The following is a 21,105-nucleotide window of genomic DNA, read 5'->3' on the forward strand; positions in this document are numbered from 1 at the left end:
GTTGCAAGAACAAAGCTCGGTCGAGCAACAACAGTCCAAAGAGGAGACTGCTCAAAAATCATAGGAGGAAGGAAGAAGGGCTACAAAAGAGGCAGCAGAGAAACAAGCCGAAGAAGCAGCGGCTCGTAAGGCCAGGGAGGAGGAAGCCGCCAAGAAGGCAACAGAAGCAGAAGAAAGGACAAGACGGCTGGAGGCAGAGAGGAAGAAGCAAGTAGAGGCAACAGCCCAAGAGGAAGCTAGACCAGTGCAGCAGCCAATAGAAGGTGGCCCGAAGTCTTCAAAGAGACAAGTAGACTGGTTTGCCTGTGCCACGACCCTGCAAACCAAAAAGGCAAAAGGGGCAGTTGCAACCGCTACCCAGCAGGAGAAGCAGCAACTCTCCGAAATCGGCAAACTCTTGGCAGCCCAAGGGGCCTCCCTGATCAAACCAACAACTGTGTTGAAGGACCAGTGCCCTCGGATGTCAGCTCACAACATCCAAATATCAGAAACCGTCACAGTAACAAAGGGGCCCACCAATCAGGCAAGTTTTGCTGCCTTAGGGATCACCTCAACACGCTGCTACACAAAGAAGGCCCGAAGGCGCAAAAGGTGCTGTCCTCACTAGCAGTCATCATAGATTGTATGCTCGACAATCTGGAGAATGAAGAGGCAGTAGCCCAAGTAGCTAAAGCTGAAAACCACATTCAAGCCTTAACCGGCTAAGCTGAGGGAGAACGAAAAGACTACTGCTGAGCAGCAGCTCCAACTACAGCAAACAATAAAACAGCTTCAAGCTGAAGTAACTAAGTAGACCAGCAAGGCCCTGGAGCTGGAGGCCGCCGTGGATGCTGCAAGCCAGAAATGCAGAGTTCACAAGCAGACTTATTGAAGTAGAAAAAACCGCAGAAGCTGCAAAAGAAAAGGCCACAAAAATCACCGACCATGCTATACAGATGATCATGCAAGCCAGAAATGCAGAGTCACAAGCAAACTTATTGAAGCAGAAAAAACCGCAGAAGTTGCAAAAGAAAAGGCCACAAAAATCACTGACCATGCTATACAGATGATCAAAAATGTGGAGACTACAGTAGAAACCACACACAAGGAACTACTGATAGCCAGAGGGGAGTTGCAGATCCAGGAGGCAGAGGCAGCACACACATGAAGACTTAGCAGCTTCGTTCGCTTAAAGAAGAGAATGCAGATCTGAAGGACAAGTTGCAGCAGGCACAGAAAGACACCATGGAGCTTAAAACACAATTTGACAATCAGCTTGTACCGCAACAAGGAGGCCCTATCCAAATCTCTCAGTCACTACTACGAAAGCAGTTGATCGAGCTACATCAGAAGATACAGGACAAAGACAATCAGCTGCAGAAGGCAGACCAGTTAGTGGAGAAAATAAAAGATTTCCTTCATGATTACCTCCCTGCTAATAGTGCATCTGCTAGGACATCCCCTCAGCTTGCCAAAGCTTCTTCACAATGACGGTTAGCAGCTGCTGTGCAGAGCCACACAAGGAAGATGACCAATCTCTGCAGCAGCTGACTCAAGCATTCAGCTGTCAGCTGCCATATTTTTGCAAAGCATGAACTATACAATCCAGCATACTAATGCACTCTGGGTTTTTGATCATGTTCAACACAATGAACATCAAGGGGGACTCGGCTGTGATCCAGGATTGGCAAAGAGGTACCACAAAGAGTAGGCAAGGAAGACCAGAAGATCTGCCTGGAAGCCCCCCAAAGATCCTGAACCCCCACCCCCATTATACCAGAGCTTCAGAGCCGCACAAGCTGCTGTCGCAGAGCCACCGGGTGTGCCAGGTGTTGACGGTCCATCCGAGTAGTGGGACATACATCAATGACCGCCGGATGATCCTCAACGGGTATGAAGGCACAAAACACATCCGGCGGAATGATCACCCTACTATGTAATCATATGAGTAGTTGTAACTGTACTGACTGGTAATGCAATCTTGTAATAGCCGAGCATAACAGCCTAAAGGCATCTTGTAATTGGAGACTTAAGGGGATACAAGGGGGGAAAGAAAGAGACAACAGTAAGGATCTTCTTGTAACTTTTGATATCTGAATTAAGAGAGAAGAACATTGTCTCCTCTGTGTGTCATTCGCGCTTATGTTGTTAGAGAGAGAGTATGTGTTGTCCACAGTATCTTTGGTATAGGATTGTAGTGTGAGGCACAGAGCGAACCTATGGGCACAAGGTATTGACGGGTTTTCAGCCGGACTGATTCCGTCTTGCCAGTCGGATTGACCCCTGACACATAAAAGTTTTTAAAAGAATGGCCATAATACAGTAGGAGCCTTTTATCTCCTTCAATTTTCATTGGTTCTTTAGTTCCAGCGTCGTGTCTACATATTGATTCCTTTCCTCGAGTGGGTGCTCATTCTCCGGGTAGTCCAAGAACAACAGACATGACTCGTACACTCTTGTTTTTGCTGTTTTCCTTCTCAGCAGAATGGTAAGACAACAGTCTGGGGTAACAGACCAGTCAGGCAATGCCGTGGGAGACATGTAGCCACCTACCAGAGCTTTTGGATTCGAACACCAACTCTTGAGTGGTCATGGGGACACTCAAAACACTGCTTGGATTTGGAACTACACACACTCAAGCTCCACTCACACACCACCACATAACTCTCACTCTCTCTCTCTCTCTTTCTCTCTCTCTCTCAAGTACACAACATGTTTCTCAAGAAAGAGTTACAACATTCCTATCTAATACATTACAAAGATTAGAAAGAGATAGAGGGAATAACAACATTGCCCTTGTATTACTTCTGAAATCAGTACAAGTTCACAAATGAGCAACTACTCGTCAACACAAGACTAAGAAACATGCCCTTCTACAATCTTCACACCTGGCGTGCTCTCCTCTCGCGTTGCTTGCCTCTCAGCATCCTTTTAAGCTTGGTCTTCTTGATCTTGGCAACGACTACTCTAGCCCGCCATCTTTGCACATGCAGTACCGAGGTGGTGCTCACGATGTGGAAGGTGGTCAGACTGATCAAATTGAGCACTCTACTGCCACCACTGAATTGCTGGGTGCAACACCTCTCATCCCACATCCCATGCTATTGGGTGTTTGTGAACATGCTATTGGTGCTGGAGCTTCTGCTCCGAAATCCACTTCCTTGACAAATTTTTCCTTAAACTTCACAAAAATCTTTGGAAGAGTGCAATCCGCGATGTATACATTATGAGAGTATGTGGTGAACTTTTGCATCCTCTTTAGTTTTGCTTCTTGCTCTTCCGAACACCCAAGACCCTTGTTATCAGTCTGTGGACTCTACTGGTCAAAAACTCTCACCACAGGTTGGAGTGGGGTCTTGCCTAGAATTTTCTTTTCTGTCATTAGAATAGTCCTCCACTGGACCTGTGCAGCTTCCTCGTATTCTTGGGCTTTGTGCTTTCCAGCGCTTAACTTACAGACATTCGCACTGCTTGGATCCTTGGTGGGAGCATCTTTCTTCCTTTCGGAGTCTAAGAGAACAAAAATTGAAAGCATGGATGTTCTGGAGGAAGGGGTTTCTTGGTCAATATGGACCTTATTCTATTTGCATTTTGGAAGTATTTTGGTAACTCCTTGTTGGCCTTCAGTAGCTCAAAGAACATCACATGTGAGGCTTCAAAAAATGGGTTATCTGTGCTGGCCCATGAAGCAGCTGAGCTGTTGACTAGTCTGTCCTTCAGGTGCTCATTTTCTTTGTTTAGGTCTTGGTTGGCGTCCTGCAACTTCCGGACCCCAACTAGTAGCTCTCCTCGCTCCTGTCTTGGCACGCCAATCGATAGCATTTTTGTGCTTGCCGGGGCGAGCTCTACATCATCTTTCACCTTGGCCATTTCCGCTGTAGCCTGGCGATTGCTTCTTTTGCTTCCCTCAGCTCCAGTTTCCATTGCAGTCTTGTTTTCTAGGGCAGCTGTATTTTTTGCGCCATTGGCCGTGCCTCCTCTGGAGGGCTGTCTTATATTCTTCCCAATCTCTAGGCCTTTCTCTTATGAGCCGATCCTCGTTCTCCAGATAATGTTACATTTCTAATTCCGGTGTGTTCAGCTCATTGATTATTTCTCCTTGTACCCTTCTGCATGTGACTTGGCCTCGTCTCTGTCTTTGTAAGTTTCTCTCAGAATTTCTGCATACTCCTGGGAGGGTGTGGCATCTTGCAATTGCTGCTGTAATTCTTTATTTTCGTTTGCTAGTTTCTTGGCCTCCTTCTCCCAACGAGCTGCCTTCCACATGGCAGTCTTCAGGGCTACACTAGGCTATGCTCCTCGCTTTCCGATTGCTTCTCTTTTCTGGAAGTACTTGGCCTATGAGATTCTTGGCCTGGAGGCTGCTGATGCTGCTGTGGCTGTTGCTACTGTGTTTGCTGTTGTTGTTGTGGGCTGTTGGTGCTGCTGTTTTTGCTGCTCCTTGTCAGCATCATCATCTTCATCTAGGTCATGGATGACCTTTTGTGTTTTACAAGCCATCTGTTCTTGTATTGGAATCAGAGTTTCTAAGGCTTGGTCCCATACCTTGCTGAGTCTGGCCTTTGTTGTCTTTATAATTGTTGTTTTGGCATCCAATAGAAGGCGCAATATCTCTTCTTCCTCCTGGTTCTTCAAGGCTTGGACCTCCATCTGAGCGATTCCCAACGCGCTGTAGTTCTCTCTGGCACTTCTTTCAGCCCTTGGATGGTGTCACCTCAGACTTTGCCACTGTCTTTTGGGCTTCCACTTATTCTGCATTGAGTCTTTCCACCTGAGCCTGAAGCATATTCTTCTCATTGGTGAGGGTTTTGAGCTTCCCTTCACTCAACTCTTTTTACTAGACCAAGGCCTTTTCTGCCATGGCAAGCTTGTTCTCCATCTCCACATTCTGCTGAGACATGATTTGTGCCTTGTTCTCCAAATCCTTGGCTTTATTGGTGGCTTTTTTGAGCAGCCCGTGTTGTTGATGATTCAGGGCGCGCATCTTGTGAATGGTGTTCTGGGCCTTTGACTCATAATCATCCACCGCAGTGATGGCTTGAGAAAGAATGTTCTAGGCCACCGTCATCAACCCTTTGTTCATGCTCAGCTGCTGCTGAGTGGGGAGTTGCACCTCTAGTTCACCGAGCAACGTTGGACCTTCCTACATTTTTTTTGTTAAAGCTGCCACCTAGGGTCGAAGTTCTGGTGGTACATCTGTGCCTCCTCTTCTCTCTTTTTCTTTTGTTCTCCTTCTCTTTTCTTTTTCTTTTCCTCCTCTTTTCTTCTCTTCTCTTCTTCCTCCTTTTCCCTTTTCTCTTCTTCTAGCTTTTCTCATCTTGCAGCCTCTGCAATTGCCCTTAAGTGTCACCAGTAGCTGTTTTTCTTTGGCCCATGTGGCTGCTCGTTTTGCCAAATTTTCCTTGTAGATGGCTGCCCAATTTATCTTCTCTGCTGCTTCTATCGCTCTGAGTAGCGTGTAATTCTTGTTCGACATGTTCTCCGGCTTTCCCATGAACATTACATTCTGCAACAAGAAGAAGACAAATTGCTCTCTCTGGGTTTCGTCTGCCACATCCTTCACCTAGTGCATGTTGCCTGTCTTCGGGATGTCTTCCTCCACCCTAGGCTTTATGTTCGTGTCTAGCGCACCATCCATCAGCAGTCCTAGTGCGTGGTGCATTGCGAGCTTTGAGATTTTTATGGGCTCCTTCCCCTCTACATGCACCATGTTTGTCTCGAGAAATTGATTAATCAATTTTCCCCCATCCTCAGGGGTCCTGAAGGTCCTCCCATTGGCGATTAAGTAGCTTTGAGAAGTCGCACTTCTTCTCCCACTCCTGGTGTTCCTTCTTTCTGATGTTAGGGACTAACTTAGACATGTAGAGGCTTTTCTCTAGCCTTTTGTCTAGCCTTAGATTCTTGTTGATCTTTGGCATGGCTTTGTCTTCAGATAGAGTGTTGTGAATTGGTGAGAAAGCTGTGAACAAGTAAGCAGGTTGAGAGTGTGCGCACTTTGGCTCCTTGAGCTCTTTTTTGCGATGTTTTTTCCTTTTCCCTTCCTTTCTTGGGGTGTTGTCATTTTTGCCTTCCTGCTTTTCGATGTGACCTCACTCTTGATTTGTATCATTCCCACCGTCTTGGCTTGAAGGCGTTAAAATTTGCTCACCGCCTCCCTTTCTTACTGTTGCATGTGAAGCTTTAATGATGTTGTGATAGCTGTCCTCCATGAAGTCACTTATGCCAACATAGTGGCCATTTGCTTTGCTGACGTGGATGTGGCTGGCGCACACTTGGTTTCTTGCTTCTTTGCTAACGTGGCCTTGTTTGGCTGCGGAATTTTGTTCTTTCGTAGACTAGCCGTCCTTGCAGAATTCTTCCGTGGCTTTTTTTCTTCTTGGATTGTCCAGATTAATCTTCGCTAGTGAGATCATGCCACAATAGATGCTCCGGACCGGCTCCTGGTCCTCCGCTTATTCTTCTTCCGATGTGACTACCACCGGTTGGCCCATGTACTTTCTCATTCTGAAGCCATTCACACTGTTTTGGGGAAAGGTATGCCATCCAAGCCTTCTAATGTAAAAACATTCAGACTTACCAAGTTTTTAACCATGAATGGCCCAATCCACCGGATCTTGAATTTTTCGGGTGTGATCCCGACTTGGAGTTTTAGACCAATACCAGGTCTCCTTGTTTGAAAATTTTGTGCTTGAGAAGCTTGTCAATCCAAGCTTTCCTTCTCTGTTGCACTATCTCCACCTATCAAGAGCTGAGTTGCCTTTCTTCCTCTAAAGCTAAGAGCTCTTGTATTCTATGCTCCTGGGATTCCTCCATTGGTAGTTTCTCTTGGATAGCCACTCTCAGATTGGGTATCGCAAATTCCATGGGCATTACAATCTCTAGCCCATATACCAACTTGAATGGTGTTTGCCCTGATGATGAGACTTTGTACGGAATGCCCATAAGGCGGCATCCAGCTTCTTGTCCCAATCATTTTTGTTGGCATTTATGATCTTCTTTAGAATTTTGGTCAGAAACTTGTTAGTGGATTCCTGGCCATTGCACTACGGGTAATAGGTTGAGGACTTCTTGTGATTGATAAGGTATCTTTCCATCAACCCTTTCATTACTTTGTTCATGAAATGTGTGCCCTGTTCTGGCTATCCCTGGCCATTGCACTACGGGTAATAGGTTGAGGACTTCTTGTGATTGATAAGGTATTTTTCCATCAACCCTTTCATTACTTTGTTCATGAAACGTGTGCCCTGGTCTGACTATCTCCATCGGCAATCCATGCCTAGCAATGATTCCTTGAAGAGGAACTTCACCACCTCTTTTGCGGAATTGCTCTTTATAGCTTTAGCTTCCGGCCACTTGGTGAAGTAATCAATTTGCCACAATTATGTATTCACACCTGCTGCCTTTCATGGGTGGTTTGATTGGTCCAACAAAATCCAATCTCCACTTCATAAATGGAAACAACAGTAGAATGGGTGAGATGGGAAATCTATCAGAATCACTGGGTTGACCCATCCGTTGATAGAAATCACATTGCTTTGCTTCATTGTTGGCATCTCTCATGACCATTGGCCACCACAAGCCTACTTGTAAAATTTTTCGGGCTATGATTTCCCCGCCCATGTGCCCTCCGGTAATGCCACAGTGTGCTTCTCTTAAGACTGCTCGTTGCTCATGATCCGAGACACACCTGCACAAGATCTGATTTATGCCTCTTTTGTACACATGTCCGGAAATCATGGTGAAATTTCTGCTCCTCAGGGTAGTTCTCTTCTTTCTGTCAACAGTGTACCCTTATGGGAATGTTCTATCCTCTAGAAACTACATCATATCATAATACCAATTCTCCTCCACTCCTGCAATAAAGAGGTTGGTATCCGCCGAGAGTTGATCATATCTAGGACTAGTTCTCTAGAATCCAGTCTAGACAAAAAATCCGCTACTGCATTTTCTTTTTCGAGTGTGTGTTGGATGGTGAACTCAAATTCTTACAGTAGGAGCATCCACCTTGCCATCTTCCCTACCAAAAAAGCTTTGTTCACCAGATAAATCATGGCATGATGGTCCACATGGAAAACAGATTTGTTTCCCAAGAGAGGTAGTGTTAGATCTTGTTCACAACATAAATCATAGAGACAGCTTCCCGCTCTGTCGTGCTGTAGTTCCTTTCCACCTTTGTGAGGGACTTGATAGCATAATAGAAGGGTTGCATGTACCCCTCTTTGCTTCTCCTTCATTAGTGCACTGCCCACTAGTTTGTTTGAAGCATCTACATATACATGGAATATTTCATTCCAATTTGGGGGATGGTTACTAATATTTCATTCCAATCTGGGGGATGGTGTTGTTGACACCATTCTCTTTAGCCATTGGAATGCTTTTTGACACTCCAGATTCCACTCATACTTGGCAACTTTCTTGGTGAGTGCATACAATGGGTCAGCCATGTGCTAAATATTTCAAAAATCTAGCATGTCCCTTGACTTTACCAAGGAATCTGTTTGATGTTATTAGGGGCAGACATTCTAGATATGGTCTCCGCTTTTGTCAGATCTCTAGCCAATCCTTGGGCTGGCACTATGTGTTCTAGTAGTGTTCTTGATTTTACTGCTAATGCACACTTAGTCGGATTCAACTTAAGCATTGTATCTCTGCAACTCTGCAAACACAGCCTCAGATGATGAATGTGCTTCGCCTTATCTCCAGATACACTGAAGTCATCCACAAAGGCTTTCATGAAGTCTGTCAGGCAATCATAGAAAGTTTCTTGCACCATTCTTTGGAAAGTAGCCAGCGTATTCTTCAGATCAAACATCGTCACTTGGTGATGAAAGTTGTTCAAACCAAACACAGTCACTTTGACGATGATGAGGAGGATGCCCCACTTGGTGATGAAAGCTGTTTTCTCCCTATATTCGAGCGCCATTTTTACCTGGTTATACCCACTAAATCCATCCAAGAATGAGTACATTTCCTTCCTAGCTACCTCATCAAGCAAGGAGTATGTAAACAAAAGTGAAAGGGGTCTGAGGTAGTTGCGGCATTCAGCTTGCGGTAATCCACATATATCCTGATCTTCATGTTCTTTTTGGGCACCACCACAATTGGGGATATCCAAGTAGCTTTCTCTACTGGCACAATGAATCCTACCCTTAGTAGCCTGTCAATGTCTTCTTTGACTTGCTTTGTGTAGTTAGGATTCATTCTGTACCTCTGCTGTCTGACTAGTATGGCTCCTTCCCTTAAATTGATGTTGTGCTGGAAGAATTTGGGGTCAATGCCCTCCATGTCCTCATACAACCAAACAAAAACATCTTGGTACTCTTTCAGTAAGGACAACAACTCTTGCTTGAATTATTCCTCTAGTTCCAGACTAATCTTCATTGGCTTTTGTTCTTTTTCATTTCCCAGATTTACATCTTATAGTCTATCTGGGCTTACTCTTGGCGGCATTTCCCTTTTGGTTTTCTTTTTGCTTTTGCACCCGACACGGATTTCTTGCATTTCTTCCTCTTGCTCCAGATTCCAAGCCCATTTAACCTCTTCCAAAGCTTTCTCCTGCATGGTTTTGCTCAGCCTGGTTCTCCTTGAGCCCTCTGGTCTTGCGGAATTTTTCCTTTACTTCTTCGGTTGCTTCTTCCGCTTCCCCATCCTTTGCTTATGCATAGTGACTCATCACTTCATTTACATGTAATATGTACAAGGCACCAAGTCTGGATGTTTGTGGAGTATTTTGTCCTCCTCTCATCATCGTGAAAGCCTTATGATATATTGAATATTTTTGCATGAACTAGCCTTTGGGCAAGTTATACTGATCCCCTTACTCCGGAAAGGTCGACATGGACTTTTTGCTTCCCTTTTCTGATGGAGATTCTGTTTCTGGCCTAGTCCTGCTCCACTTTGCCGTGTCTCAATCAGGGCCTTCCCAATAACACCTGGTAGGACCCGGTGTGGTTTTCAGTGGTTATGAACACTAGGTTGACCCTGAAGTCTACTTGTTTGATTTTCATGAAGACATTTTTTGACAATTCCCTTAGGAACCACCATTCTATTATCTACCATTCTTATGTTAAATGGAATGGGTTCCCATTTGAGACCCAATCCTACTACAGTTTCCTCCATAATGACATTCACTCCGGATCCACCATCCACCAACAGTGCATCATTGATGAGCACATTGCTCAATTGGATTGTGACTTTGGCTACTTCATTATCTTTGGATTTTGGGGGTTCCTCAGCTTGCATTCTACTACATTCCGGAGTTTCTTCTTCTTCTGAGTGTTTCAATTCTTTGCTCAGTCCTTCTCAATGCCTGCCATCAAGATTTTAGCTTTGAATCTTGGGCACAAATCCATCACTTATCTTAATACAACCTATCTGTCGAGTAGCATTGATACTACATTGATTTGCAACGAATCAGCATCCTTCTTGTTTTCTTCCAAGCATCTTTCTTTGCTATGCTCTGTGCGCATCTTGTGTAGATTTTTGCTTGCTTCCGGGAGATCTGTGATGACTTCACACATGAGCTATCCTCATTTTGCTTTCCTTGCCTTCTTTCTATTTTCTTGGTGGTTTGAATCCTCACCTTCTCTTGCTGGTTCCAATCCACAGTTGCCTTTTTTTGGGCTTTAGGTGAGTTTGGTTTATCCACGGGAGTTATTACTACACCAGATTCATTAGTTTTAGCCCTTATAACTGCCCAGATGTCTTGAACCTCCGACTGTATGTCAACTAGCTACATCATGTTGGCACTTGACAAATTTTCTTTGAGTTGCATATCAATTCCGCCTATCTTTCTTCATCATGTTTTTTCTTCATGGCACATTCTGCTTTGGTGTGCCTAGGTTGTTGGCACAATAGTAGCATGTGAAGGTGGTAGATCTACCAGCATGTCCTTGGCTTCTCCTTCTTGAGTAATTTCTGTGGCCTCTGCTCCCATATCTTCCCATTCATGGGGGTCTTCTTTGTGCTCCTTGCATGCTTTGGCTTCTTCCGCAAGCTTGATTTAAAGCTATTTATGTGGAACCAGAATTTCCTTTCCAAATTTTCCTTTTCTTGACGGTGCAAAATGCTACTTAGTGGAGATTTTTTCGCTTCACCATGGTATTCCACAAAGGAGCGTTCTGCGCGGTAGAGATCTTTCAGCAGGTGTTTCCCAACGAATTTGCCGTAGTGGTTCCCCAATAGGATTGCCCCAGGTGTTTCTCACTGTTTTTCCTCTTAGCAGAATGGCAAGACAACAGTCCGGGGTAGCGGACCAATCATGTAATGCCATGGGAGACATATAGGCACCCGCTCGAGCTTTTGGATTCGAACACCAACTCTTGAGTGGTCATGGGGATACTTAGAACACGCTTGGCTTTATAACTACACACACTCAAGCTCAACTCATACACTACCACATAACTCTCTCTCTCTCTCTCTCTCTCTCTCTCTCTCTCTCTCTCTCTAGTACACAATATGTTTCTTAAGAGACAGAGTTACAACATTCCTATCCAATACATTACAAAGATTAGAAAGAGATAGAGGGAATAGCAACATTACTCTTGTATTACTTTCGGAATCAATACAAGTTCACAACTGAGTAACTGGTCGACACAAGACTAAGAAACATGCCCTTTTAGAATCTTTAGTTGGCGCTCTCTCCTCTCGCATTGCTTGCCTCTCACAACATCCTTTTAATCTCGGTCTTCTTGATCTTGACAATGGATACTTCGGTGGTGACAACCCACCATCTTTGCACGTACAGTATCGAGGTGGTGCTCACGACGTGGAAGGTGGTCAAACTGATTTTAGTGCTCTATTACTGCCACACTGAACTCCTGGGTGTGCGACACCTCTCATCCCACATCCCATGCTGTTGGGTGTCTGTGAACATGCTATCTTTGTGGGTAGGATCCTTCTAGCATGAATATTATTCTTCCAATTAGCAAGGCAAGGATCCTTGTGGGTTGGTACCTTCTAGCTAGCAAGACAAGGCAATTTACCGTGAAAATTATTTTTCCTACTCCACCTGCAAATCCAGTCCAATAAGAAAGATAAGAAACACAAAACTAATGATTGGAAGAAAAATATCACGTAAGAAGCAATTATGAACATTTTCCAACATAAATCACTTGTACACCATGTACTAGGTGGCCTACCCTACTTGCTTTTGTGTGTTTGTGTTGAGATATCGAGCTCAACTAGTGCTACCGGACATTGATGAACCACCTAGGTGATAGCTTCCGCACTTATTCCACTCATATGGTTGGTGAGATTATGGTTGATATGTCGCCAATAGATTATAGACTGTGTGAAAGCCACTTTTGAGTACTAGAGTTATGTCATAGGTATAGTGCCAGCTCATATAGTCAGGTTCACACTATAGACCAACCATTGTATGTTGTTAACAGAAGGAGAGTACTTTCCCTTTATTTATTTACTCTTATCTTTTAGTTATATGGTTGTAGAGAAGAGAAAAAGATAGAAAAATTTTGCATACATAAATTCTATGTTTGTAGGTTTCTGATTGTTGTGCTGGCAAAGATGTTTGACAGACTCAATTAGATTGTTAGTGAGAAGTTGGATAAGAATAACTTCCATGCATGGAAGTTCATAATGACCAATTTCCTAATGAGTAAAGGATTTTGGGACTATGTCAAAGGAGACAATGAGGAGTCTCCATAGTTGTGTGAAGAGAATGCCAACTCTAGTAGATATAAAGGCATTCAAGGACTGGAATCAAGGTGAAATAAAGTCATGTATTGGCTTTCAATCAATGTCATAGACACAATGATAGGACACGTACAGGATGCCAACACTCCAACATTTGCGTGGAAGAATCTGGTGCAGATGTTCCAGAACAACACAAAGGCAAGGAAATTGCAGCTAAAATAAGAGCTGCATACTGTGAAAAAGAAAAGTATATCGATCAATGAGTATTCTTTAAAGATCAAGGGCATTGTTGAATCCCTTGGGTCTATCAATGTATCGGCGTGGAAGAATGATGATTTGATGAGTGTCTGTTTGAATGGGCTTGGCAAAGAGTACAAGCCATTCAAGGCCTCCATTGTAGTCAAAGAGAATATTCCCAACTTTTGGGACTTGGTGTCTATGTTGATAATAGAAGAAAAGTCTCTAGGTGAGGACTCTTCTTCAAAAATAAAGAACACATCAAAACATGCCTTCTACTCTAATTCAGGTAGAGGTAGAGGTAGAGCTCGTGGTAAAGGCCAAGGTGGTGGTCGACAAGGAAACTAGAAATTTGGACAACAATAGTCCAATAATTTGCAACAGTAGAGCAATCATACACAGGAAGAGGCTAGTCTAGAGGTAGGGGAGGCAAAGAGGTGGAGGTGGTTGGAAAAGAAATCAGAGTGCAAATAACATAGAGTGCTATTATTTTGGCAAACCAGGGCACATGGCAAATGACTGCTATAAAAAGTAGAATGACATTAAAAGTGAAAAGTTACAGCAAGGCAACTATGCATCATCTAGTAAACAGGGTGGTGATGACAAAATTGAGCTATTTGTGATGTATCACATGCTCAGTTCCATAAAAAGAGATGTGTTAGGATCTCAAGATATATGGTATGTGGATTCTGGCATCTCTAACCACATGACCAGTCATGGGGTGCGTGGTTTAGACACATGCAGAAAATGGAAAAACCAAGTTATGTAAAAACAGGTGGTGTAGAAACAGGTGATGATACTACGCATCCTATTGCGCATGTTGGTAAAGTGCCATTGTCTATGCAAGATGGAAAAATGAAGTATTCCAAATATTATAAAGAACCTAGTCTCTATTAGATAGATGGTTGAGCAGGGTCTGCAAGTGAGGTTTAATCCTCAAGGATGTGTTGTGAAAGGCTTCAAAAATCAAGATCGCTTGGTTGCAAAGGGTAACATAAATATGGTTTGATAGGCTATAAGCCTATTTCAGTGCCGTTGGAGCGCAGAACACAACTTTTCGTAGATACCAGTGAGATTTTGGAGGACCCCACTACATCAGTGGGTAGCTTAATCATGACCATTACTAGGCCAGAATTGAGCTATGTTGTTGGAATTGTGAGTCAGCTTATGCAGGCCCCTAGGAAGCCACACTTGGATGTGGCTAAACAGATTCTCAGGTACATAAAGTCCACAATTGATTATGGACTTTTCTACGAGGTTGGTATAGAGATACTGCTACATGGTTACACAAATGTTGATTGGGCTGGTAGTGTTGTAGACATGAGATTTATTGGTGGTTTTATGTTCTCATTTGGGAGTGCTGCTCTATGAGTTGGAGCAGTAAGAAGTAGCCAATAGTTGCTTTGTTGAGTACAGAGGCAGAGTACAGAGGTGCTACTATGGCATCTTGTAAGATAGCTTGGTTTCAGAAGCTACTTAGGTGATATGGGTGAGCTCGTGGATAGGGAAGATATCATTTATTGTGGCAACATGAGTAGCATAGAGTTGGCCAGTAACCTAGTATACCATGCTAGAACGAAGCACATTGAGGTGCACTATCACTTTGTGAGGGAGAAGGTTCTAGGCAGGTGATGTACATCTAGTATATGTCAGCATAAAGGATCATGTGGCTGACATCTTCACAAAGGCATTGGGAACAAAGAAGCTCCAAAGGTTTAGGAGCTTACTTGGAGTGTAGTGTGTGGAGTTGAGCTCGAGGGGGAGTGTTGAAATATCGAGCTTAACTAGTGCTACGGCGGACATTGATGACCCGCCTGGGTGATTGCTTTCACACATCTGCCACCATCGGCATGGTTGATATGCCGCTAGTGGATGAGAGGTTGTGTAACAGCCACTTTCAAGTACTAGAGTTATGGCATAGTTATAGTGCCAGCTTATATAGTCAGTCGAGTTCACACTATAGACCGACCATTGTATGTTGTTGTGGGATTTGTTGTGGGATAGTACTTTCCCTTTATATATGTACTCTTATCTTTTAGTTATATGGTTGTAGATAAGAGAAGAAGATGGAAGAAAATTCAACCATCCCTCTCTCTCTCTCTCTCTCTCTCTCTCTCTCTCTCTCTCTCTCTCGTGTCTTGCACTCTCTTGTGTGTGTGTGTGTGCTTGTTGCAAGGAACTCAAGCTCTCCCTCTCCTCCGCATTCTCTTTAGTTCGCAATCACCCTTCCACTCATGATAGAGATGTACTCCTTGAATTTCTTTGAGGAGTATGTAGGCTTTATATCTAGTTTTATATCTAGTGTGTATTTCTCGTACATGTTTGGAAACATCATTTTATTATTGGTCATGCTAGTGCAACAAGTAGTTTCTTGCCTAGCAACACTATGCAGTGCCATAACAAGTCCCACTTTAGCCAAATATAAAATTCCCAATAATCCACTTGTAATTTTAATGATAGAGGTGGAAAGAAATCAATTTGTATCACCCTCCATCTCAAGAAATAAATGAAAGGACACTTCACTTAGAATTTGAATTTCACTCGCGTCTTGGGATGCCAAGTGTTGTCATGGCATTGTCATTGTGGCTCTTCAAGGCATCCTCACTTGCATTCATTAGGTAAGGCTAAATAAGCAAAATTATATAGGTACTCATTGTTTAGCCACTTCGGCCTCTCATCCCATATTATACCCATTACCATGCTATAATCACAAATGCATTCACAAAACACAATTCTAAAATAAGCAGCTACACCATGATATACTATTTCATCTTGCATTAAAAGTTTACTCCATTACCTCCACCATTGATTTTTACCAAAGTAGCTAGCTACATGTACTGTCTTCTTATGTTCTTTCGTGTGAGGCCACATAGAAGGCTTTTTGAATCTCCTCTACAAGCTCATTTGGCATCATGGCTTTCTTTTGTTCTAGCATGTTTTTACATGCCTTCATGTATTCACATGATGTATTTTGTGTAAAAAAATGGGAAGATGTCATGAATGAGGAGATGGTAGCATTGGGTGCAAACGCAACATGGGGGTTAGCCTTTGCCTAAGGAAAAGAAGGCAATTAGATGTAAGTGGTGTATAAGGTCAAGCATAACACAGATGGTTCAGTGAGCAGGTATAAGGCAAGATTGGTTGCCAAGGGCTATGCATAGACCTATGGCATTCACTATTAGGAGACATTCAGCTCGGTTGTGAGAATGGCAACTATGAGAGCTATCATTGCAATGGCTAGCAAAGGGTTGGCCTTTATGTCTTATGGATGTAAAGATCGCCTTCTTGCATGGTGATTTGCAAGAAGAAGTATACATGATGTAGCCACCAGGTTATGAGAGTGATAACCTGCACAACACCCAGATTTGGTGTGCAGGTTACGCAAATCCTTGTTATGGCTTAAAGCACGCACCTAGAACATGGTAAAACAAGATCCGGGAGTATCTTGTTACCATTGGATTTCAGATATCCAATGTAGATTTTTCACTTTATGTAAAAAAGACAGACAGAGGTATCATGCTATTAGTCATTTATGTGGATGACTTGATTATCACTGGTGATAGTGATACTAACATACATGATGTCAGGAGGCTTTTGAAGCAGAAGTTTGAGATGAAGGATTTGAATGAGTTGTGGTATTTCTTGGGCATAGTGGTGGTGAAGCCGAGAGAGGGTGGACGGGGAGGGCGAAAAGGGTGGCAAGTTTGGAGAAGGAGATTTGGGCTTGGAAGAAGAGGGCGATGAGGAAAGAGATGGAGTCGCATGGGAGTTTGGTGAGGATGTAGGAGAGGGTGGCGGGGGAGATGGGCTCATCATCCGAATGAAAATGTCATGTTGGAGGAGGTTGAGGGCGAATGGTGCAATGGTGGAGGTTGAGGAGGTTGAGGGCGAATGGTGCAATGGTGGAGGTCGAGGATTAGGGTGGGGTTTTGTGGAGGGGTGGCGAGACAGGGGAGCTCCATTGTGCTGAATCCATCAGGGCATCGACTTTGTGTTTGACAACACTCGGTATTGGGCTGGAAGAGTTGGGTGGAGCGAGAAGAGGGCGTGGGCCTTGGTGGCTTGCCAACTGCAAGTACTTCTGGCACACCGTGTTCTCAACTACTTCCCTTCCTGTATTGGCTGAAGGGGACATGGATACGGTTGCCTTCATCCTCCGTGCACGCAGCTCTCTGTTAAAGTTGGTGGGCTTCTGTTTGGGCAAGGGAGAGAGCTTGGTAAGTGCATTGCTCAGCTTCTTGGGGATGTCTTGTAGTTGGTGTTAGAGCTCAGTGTGAGGGTGGCAAGGGTGGTGGCAAGAGGGTTGCCATGGTCTTCCAAGGCCGCCTAAAGGTGTTGGTTGGCCAGCGTAGCCGCATGGAGTGTCTCTTGGGTTTGCTGGGATGGTTGGCCTTGGCAATCAACATCCACTGTTGTGCACTTGTGACGTGCTCCTATTTTTGGTGTTGCATATGATTGGTCATTGAGGTCATTAGCTCTCGAGCGAGGCCAAAAAATCCCTACGCAAAATCCGAGACCGTGCCGTGGGTGGAGCGAATGCCTTCGGAATAGGTCACTGGATGAAAGTGGCCAGCGTGCACCCATCAGCGTAGGGTGTCCACCATATTCTGTTGTGGGAGGAGGCAAGGGAGGAAGGACCTACTTCAAAAAATGGAGGGGGCGGAGAGGAGACATGGGGAGGGAGGGTTTCATAAAGGTTTTGCTTAAAAAATTGAGTGGTGCGCCACATCTCCTTCTCTTCTTAGGCTCTTCTGCGGGCTTTGGCTTCCTGATCCTCCTTGTCAGCCCCAACAATAGCTTGGTGGTGGGCAGACTCCTGTTCGTGGGTGTCAAGGTGATGGCATTTGGGGGGTGGAGGGGTGGTGTACTGGTAAAGGTGTAGGAATGGGGGTGGCACCCTCGTGTTAAACGAGTCGGGGAGTTCCAACCAGCCACATGGGTGGAGAGATTGGAGAGGGGCGAGGTGCTGGCAAAGGTGTGGGAATGGGGGCGGCACCTTGGAGTTGAACTGATTGGAGGAGTTCTAGCTAGCCCAACAGCGTGGTATAAGACTTTAGTGAGGAGAGAGGCTACCCCGCAAGTTTTCCCTAGGGGTTGGTGCACAGACTGCATGGAGCTCTTTATGGAGGTATTCGTCCCAATTAACTTGCACCCCTTGATGGACACGAGCGAGGGTGGACAGGTGGCACCTGTTGAAGCGATTAGTCCAGCGGTGGTGTTGAGGATGAAGAACAGAGCACGGGCTAGCATGACAAGCTCATACCAAGAAATTTTTTACCATTCCACCCCATCCTTTAGTGGACCTTGGTAGGTACCGCTGACATGGCGCATCACGTTGGCCAGTCGGACATAAGGTTTCCCCATGCACGGGAGATGAAGCGCCTCCCAAACGAGGTCCAGACTAAGGTGGATCATTTGGGGGTGGGCCTTGTTGTCGAGTACCTACCCTGTAGCCTAGTTTGCATTATACATTTCAATAAAGTATAGGCATTTGAGGAGGTCCGAGCAGCCCTAGGGTTTGAGAGTGAGAAAATTGCCAAGCCCTATTTGCTCTAGGTGGGCCACTATAGGTGGGATCAATGATCACCCTATAGCAAGGTTTGGTGTAGTATAGCAGCTTGTGCTCAACCTTGTGGTTGTTCTTCATAAGGCTATGTATTGTATGGCCCACTAACTTGGCACATGAGGTTCTCACCCAGGTGGGATAGCTGGGTGGGGTGCTTGCCGTACTCCTCGAAAACGGTAACAAAACAGAGGTCGCTTTTTCTTCTGGGGGTGTATGAGGGATAACCTCATAGGAAGAGTCAGAGTGTGTAGGGGTGGCCACGCTATTGAGGGTAGAAGTTTGGTAGGCAAGTGTGAAACCTCGAGAAAAAAACTACAATAGTTTGGCTAGGGTAGAGAGAGAAAAGGAAGTGAAATGAAGATGGTGGGCCGTTTTTATAGATTTCTACGGAAGGAATGGTCGTGGCTTCATGAAGGTATGGGCGTGTCTTCTGGAGTGAACAACCGTGGCTTAGTAGACGAGGAAGGTAAGATCGTGGCTTCATGAGGGTATGGGCGTGGCTGAGCCTTTGACAAGAGAACGGTCGTGTCTTCACGAGTGTATAAGCATGGATGAGCCTTTGACAACAACGGAACGATCGTGTCTTCATGAGTGAGGTAGGAATGGCCGTGGCTTCGGTAGGGTACAACCGTGTCTTGAGTGATGAGTGAATGGCCATGGCTTCATAATAAGTGAATGGCCGTGGCTTCATGAAGGTACGGCCGTGTCTTGAACGACCATGGCTTCATGAAGGTATGGCCGTGTCTTCTTCTTCCTCCTCTTTTTTTTTCTCGGCACCCTAAGGCTCCTATAAATAGGTATGTACCCTAAGGCTATGTGGGTTTTGTATACTGACTCCTTGCCTAGTTGGCTAGACCGAGAAGGCAACTCCAATTAGGTTTTGGCAAGGTGGGTAGATTTGTCCGGAGCTTGGAGGCTTCATGGGAGGGATCTGGGGGTTGGAAATGCAAGGGGTTGAGTGGGTGTGCACCTGGCAAGTCAACTCTGATAAGGGGTGGTGGAGTAGCCAAAGTCGAAGGTACATCACTATTGGGGATAGTGGTGGACGTGGGTTGGATGGGCATTGCATCCTTTTGAAGTTCCTTTGTCCCGTGCGGTAATAGTAGTGGTAGCAATGGAGGTTATCTTGGGCTTCCATTGAAATTTTTACGATTGCAGAATCACGGGAGTAGGAAAGGTATGTCTTGATTGTCACACGGGACCCAGATTTTCCAATTGCCCTCATAATAGAAGTGTTGAGCTTGTAGGAGAGGCTTAGGGATCCACTTGGAAGTAGTTGCATGGCAAGGATGAGGTTGTTGGTGATGAGGGTGTGGCCTCGTGGAAGGTTTGCACTTGAGGTTCTCCTGTAGCTTATGGGCTTGTGGCCGTCAAATTGGAGGAAGTCGGCCAAGAGGTATGAGGGGTTGACTTTGCTGGGGCTTGAGTCTGGGAAATTGATAATCTTTGGGGAATCCACAGAGTTGTAGCACCCACATAATAGCTTTGGGCTGCTAGGATCTCTTGGGCACCCAAGTGTGATTTCCATATGCCGTCCCCGTCCCCCCGTCCCCGTTCCCTACCTTTTGCCGTCCCCGTCCCATGTTACTATGCATTGTGTGCCCCGAGGGACAAAGTTGTACTAGGGGTGGGTTAGTCTTGTTAGTGGGGTTAGAAGTGATAGCGGCTTCTTTGATGTGGCCTTGGGGAGTTGTAGAGTTTGGTGTCGATGAGGTGTGGTGAGGTAATTGGATATTCACCCTAGGGGAGGGGCCTCTTTTTAGGTGGCATGGTTTTGTGCTCGTCGGAGAGTAGAGTGATGGTGGTTAGTGGAAGGTAATGATCAACTTGGGGTGGGTGATTGGATGACAAGGGTTTTTCATCTGACTTGTAACTTGGCCGGAGGCCACTTTGCAGGGTTGCCATCCTTGCATCCCAATCAATTTGACACCGGTTGTGTTTCATCCATTCATGCCCTAGAAGGATCTCTTCATTAATTGTTCCTACAGGTATCACATAAAACTTTCCTTCCAAGAGGTTATTGCCAATGTGAAACAGATTTATGAGTATGCCTAAAAATTGGACTGATTGTGAGGCAACAGTAGTGACACTGGCCATGGTGTTCATTAATGGTGGCCTTCCGAGGGGAGTGCTATGTGTCATAAGACATTAGATTTTGATTAGCTCTTGTATCAACAAGAGCTATTTTTGTGTGAAACTTGTCGGGGTGGTCATTCCCATAGCCACAACTACATGGGTTTCACCTCCCAATCCTCTTCTTCGAGGTCCACTACTACCTGGGCCATGTTTACCACCATGATGTTTTTGCCCTGAAGATTTACCTGTCACTCTTTTTCTTCTCATTGGGCCATTTCTTTCATTTCTTCATGCTATTTCTTTTGCTGTTTTTTTGGCATGAATGGCCCTTAATGTGGTTTTAGTAGTAAGTGGGCCATAGTAGCATTTTATTTTGCTACCATTGAAATATCTGTTAGAATTAGGGTTAGGGTTGCAACAATGCACACACACAAGATAGAGAAGCTTGAGAGCACACAAACTCACTAAATTAGAATAAACAAATGTATGCAAGATACAAAAGATAAGTACACACCCCAAAATGAGTAGATAAGAGGGTGTACATACGCACACGGGCAAAAAACCTACTATTGAGGAAAAAAGTACCCCGACAG

Source organism: Cibotium barometz, chromosome 24 (assembly GCF_041138505.1).
Source record: "Cibotium barometz isolate CiBa-2024 chromosome 24, ASM4113850v1, whole genome shotgun sequence".
NCBI lineage: Eukaryota > Viridiplantae > Streptophyta > Polypodiopsida > Cyatheales > Cibotiaceae > Cibotium > Cibotium barometz.